Below are 6,086 nucleotides of genomic sequence, written 5' to 3' on the forward strand. Positions count from 1 at the left end.
ATCTGCATCTTATAAGAAGTCTCTGAAAGAGAAGCTTTTAATTTTTGATAAGTATATAGAAGATCTAGTATTATATTTTATATGAAAGTCAAAAGTAAATATCAAATTGAACATTGATAATCAAGTAATAAACTTGTCATTGAATCAAGTATGATATATCTACAGCAGATTAGATGATGATATATTAGCAAAATTTCAACTCTGAATAAATCACTGCTCAGATAATCAGTGTATATCAAAGTTAATTTTCTAATAGCTCAATACTCTCTTTCTTAATTCTATATTTTAAATCAAAGTATTAGACTGACTAAATGAAATCTATCAGAAGAACACTCTATTAGTAATCTATCTATCTAAATTCAATTGCAAGCTCTTAGAAGCAGACAGATAGAACTGAGATAATATTATCAAAATTAATATACTGTTCAAGAATTTGAACTTTCAACTGTATAATCAAAGTGTAGAATATCTGAAACTTTCAATATACAGCAAATACTGTGCAGATCTCTGTCTATTTGATAATAATCTGTTTCAATTCTATATATTTCAGAACTGTAAAGAATTCTACTGAATAAATATATATATTTCAAATTATCTTACAATAATTTCTGCATCTGAATCAGAGTCAATGAACTAAATCTTTTATATAAATACTGAATATTCAAGAGTTTTCAACATCTCAGATAAAAACACTGCTGACTGAATTATCAGAGAAGTCTGTATACACTGTGATAAATCAAAGTACTTTATAAATCAGTGTTTAAATATGATTCTTTCAAATTAATTCTTTATATATATAAATGCTGTGTTGTCTGTGGATAGACAAGAACAGAGAAAAGAAGAGCTCTTACTCTAAAAAATAGATAAGAATTTAAGAAGCAACAAGTCAGCTGAAGATTTGAGTAGAAGATATAAATAAATATAATTATAATCTCTATCATTATAAATAGTCTAGTCAATATATATGCAATGATAGACAGTGATTTTCTTTATTATACTTTTATAAATACTCAGCTGATAGAGAAGTATAAGCTTCAGTATATTTCTTTTTCTAAACTGTGTAAACTGAATGAATTCAATAACTCTAGAGAATTCATCTTCTACAATATAGTAAAATTTAATATTAATATAGAAGAATATGAGAAGAAGAGTGTTTTTGTATATAAAGTATAGAATCTTAAATACAATTTAATACTTGATCTATTATAGTTTATAAAATTTGAAATCTTGTTAGATATATGTAATTATTGTTTTATTTTCTCAGAAGATAACTGTATCTATAAAAAGAATATTGATAGAACTGCTGATCTTATTCAGATATTAATAGAAGTATTCAAGTTATTAACTCATTAAATATATAAGAAGAAAAATATTCAGATGTTCACTGCTAGTATAACAGATATCAAAAAAGTATTAAAAAAATTAAAGCTCAAGAATTTTAAGAAACTCTGTAAAGAACTCTCTGAAATATATAAAAACTTTACAGATGTATTTAATGAAAAAGCAGCTGAGATACTTTTCTTTTACTGAGAATATAGTATAGATTATATAATTGAGTTTATTAAGAAAGACAGTAAGAATCTGCAATCATCTTAAGATTCTCTCTATAGTATATTATATAATAAGCTTTTTATTCTATAAAAAACACTCAATAAATTACTGAATAAAAACTTCATCTGTATTAGCAATTCATCTGCTGTAGTATCTATACTATTTGTAAAGAAATCAGATAAAAATCTACAATTCTATATTGACTATCAAAAACTCAATAAAATTATATAAAAAGACTGATATCTTCTTCTACTCATTAATGAGATACTCAAATAAATAGAAAAAGTAAAATAATTTATAAAGTTTGATATCTCTGTAGTCTTCTACAAGATAAAAATCAATAAAAATAATAAATAATTAATCATCTTTTGTATATATTACAGATTATATAAATGAACAGTGACTCTCTTTGAGTTAGTGAATATCTCTAGTATATTTCAGAAATATATTAACTGAGCTCTATAAAATCTACTCAATGAGATTATATTAGTATATATAAACAATATTCTGATCTTCACTAATGAATCACTTACTGAACACTGCAAGTATATATAATAAATACTTGACTATTTATAAAAAGTAAGACTATAAATAAATATTGATAAATATGACTTTGAGATTAAATCTATAATCTATCTAGAATTTATCATTGAAGCTGAAAGAGATGTATAAATGAATTTTAAAAAAATAAAAGCAATTCTCAACTGAGAGACATCTGTCTTGATAAAAGAGACTAGAAGTTTTCTAGAATTCATCAATTTCTATTGAAGATTTATCAAAGACTTTTCAGATGTTGTACAATCACTAACAGATTTGATATAAAAGAATGCTGTATTTCAATGAATTATCAAAGCAGACACTGTCTTCAAGAAGTTAAAGTATATATTCACAACCATCTCAATGCTGCAATCATTTGACTCAAATAAGTATATAATTTTTAAAATAGATATCTCAGATTATATAATAAGCAGAGTACTAATATAATACAATAATAAAAATATTCTATAACTCTGTATCTTTATCTTGAAGAAAATATCATCTACTGAATACAACTATAAAATCTATAATAAAAAGCTTCTGATGATTATACAATGCTTTGAAGAATGAAAATCTGAGCTTATAAATATAGAGAAGTTTGAGATTGTCACTGATTATAAGAATCTAGAATACTTCACAACTACTTATAAGCTTACAGAGAGGTATATATACTGATTGCTGTTTTTTAGTCATTTCTTATTCACAATTTATTATCAATCAAAAACAGAGAATACTCTTACAGATACTCTATTCTACTGAGAATAAAATATACTCTTTAATAATTTAGACAACAGATAGAAATATCAAAAATATTGATTATTTGATTCTGTAATTATAAAAAGTTTTATATAATCAGATAGCTTCTGTATATATATTAATCTATCTCAAACTCAGAAATCTTTATTCAAAAAGTAATGAAAGTAAATAGTAGAGACAGATGAATTCTAACAACAGACTGTGAAAGCTGTATAAAGCAAAGTATTTCAATTTCTTATAGATATATACTCAAGAACAGATATTTCAGTATACTTGATTAATAATGATAACTGTCTATATTTTTAAAATAGATGATAAATCTCTGATTCAGAATCTCTACAAATATAAATCATATAAGAAATTTATAACTCATCAATAACTGAGTATTCAGAGTATAAAATTATATACAGTATTATCATCTAAGAATTCTACTGACTGAATATATTAAAAAATATATATTAATTTGTACATAATTATGATCACTGTGACTCAGTGATAGTATAATATAAGTATTAAAAAGAAATACTAAAGCTGCTACTCATCTCTGAATAAATATAATATAATATAACTATTAATTTTACAGTTTTTTTATCTAAGAATAAAAATTCTATAAATATTCTGATTATTATCAATCAACTCAGCAAAGACATAATACTGTAGCTCTATAATAAAATAAATACTGAGATTATTATAAATATCTTTATCAGAAGCTTATTCTATTATATATACAGTCTATTTTTATTTATTATATCAGATAGAAGCAGTCAATTTATCAGTACACTCTGAATCTATATATATCAGCTACTGAGAATTAAGCAAAAATTGTTGATAGTATATCATTCAGAGACTAATAGAGCTACTGAGAGAATGATATAGATAGTTAAGAATATTCTTTAAAAGTTCTACAACTATATATAAAATAATTGAAGTAATCTACTGTTATATACTGAGATTATTATAAATAGTTAAGATTCTGCTATAACAGATGTAAGTCTGTTCTTTCTTCTATATAATTATAATTTAGAAATTCTGAACTTCTCTGAGACTCTTCAAGAGATTATATATATCTGCAGTTCTGTACAAGCAGTAGAGAATATAATCAGTAAATTTAAAAAAGTCTGTAAATGAACTGAAACTTCAATGATTAATACTCAGCAGAATTATAAAAATCAAGTAAATATTAGAAGAAGTTCTACAATTTAATATAATATAGAAGATAAGATTTAACTAGATTTCAGAAACATAAGAATGAACTGCTTTTTATATATATTGAACTACTGTTATATTAAATATATAGTAGTAGAAGTATTAGATATTTATAATTATTGACTGAACACTCTATCTGATATTCATAATATTTTTCATATGAATCTACTTTAATTCACAGCTGAAAATCTGTTCTTTTCACAGAAGACTTTCAACTAACAATCATCTATTATTATAGAAGAAGACAATAAATTTAAATAAGAAATTGAAGCAATTCTCAGCAACAGAATCAATCATTATCACTGTAAATATTTTATCAAATAAATAAAATACAATTGTTCAATCTGAGAATCTGTATCTATTATGAAGAATACTGCTGTATTTGATATCTATAAATCCTCACTCATTTCAATAAAGAGGAATAATATGATGAGTTAGCATCTATTAGCAGTTAACTTATACAACTAACCCTCTATTACACATTTATATACTCATATACACTTATGAAGTTCTTCTTATAATTCTGCTTCACAATCATATACATCTTAATACTCTAACAATTCTTTCATTCCACACTTCTTCAGAGCACAATCTCTGATATTTCTTCCACTCTGATTCTCTTGTCTATAAGAATTCTTTTGTATAATCTCTTTCTCTGATCTTCTTTCTCTTTCTTTTCTTAATTGATTTATAAACTGTTATCACAATAGTGTCAAGTTCATTGATAGTACTGTGAAATGAATTGTACAAACTATGCAGATAATATGAATGATTTAATCTGCAATATCAGTAATATCTGCTTAATTGATGATATATCTGTTACAGAGACTGATTATAATTTTAACTCAAGTTTGATTCCATTCTGATAATTATATAATACATCAATTTGATGATATAATTGATGAAGATATTACCTCTATTTTATTTAGTACTCAATACTCTGATAATTTATTATTAGATTCTTTATCTATTACTATCAATCTAATGAATCTATCATCACTGCCAATCTATCTATCACTGCCAATCTATCTATTGCTGTTAATCTATCTATTACTGTCAATCTATCTATCACTGTCAATCTATCTATTACTGTCAATCTATTTATCACTGTTAATCTATCTACTACTGCTAATCTATTGCTGCTAATCTATCACTGTTAATCTATCACTGCTAATCTATTGCTGCTAATCTATCACTGTCAATCTATCTACTGCTGCTAATCTATCACTACTGCCAATCTATATAGAGTAAATTATAATTCTATTTGATTTTATTTTATAAAAATAGAATTAAATAGAACTAGAATCACTAATTTATTAGTAGAATATAATCTGAGACTAGATTTATAATATAAACAGTGTAAAGTGATTAATTTACTAAACATTATATGAGATCAGAACTAAAATATCTAATAATAAGATTAAAGAAAAATCTGATTTCAGTCTCATATATAGTCACACAGCCAGTCTATTCATTCATTATATATCAGACAATTTTGTTAGTATATAATCACTGATATATTTCATTGAAGCATCTGTGTTCAATAACACTTTCACTGCCACTTCTCTCTTTTATTTCAGATACTTTTTATATATCAGTATATATAAATCTATAGTATTCAGATGCTCATTTACTTCTTCTTCTGTATTCATCTTTTTATCAATCTTATCTTTAGCTTTTATAGAATTCAGAAAATCATCTAATATAGATAATTCATTTATTTCAAAGATCTTCAGTAGTTGATTAGCAAGCATCTTCAACTCTGCTGATCTGTCTAGTTTTTTGATTTCTTATTCTATAAACAACTTCAATAATCTCTTACATTATGATTCTGTCAGCTGCAGTGAAAGTATACTCTATATTTATAATATTATATCATTCACTCTGATGAGTTCTTTTTGAGAGGTTTTAAAGCTTTTATAATAGTATTGAGATTAATATTTATCATATCTGAGTGTCTCAGTGATGATGCTGTGAGTATAGATATGAATCTTCTTACATTTATTAATATTCTCTCTATTTGTCTTCACAGCTTA

This window comes from Histoplasma capsulatum, assembly GCF_000150115.1.
Source record: "Histoplasma capsulatum G186AR genomic scaffold supercont2.23, whole genome shotgun sequence".
In the NCBI taxonomy this organism is placed as follows: domain Eukaryota; kingdom Fungi; phylum Ascomycota; class Eurotiomycetes; order Onygenales; family Ajellomycetaceae; genus Histoplasma; species Histoplasma capsulatum.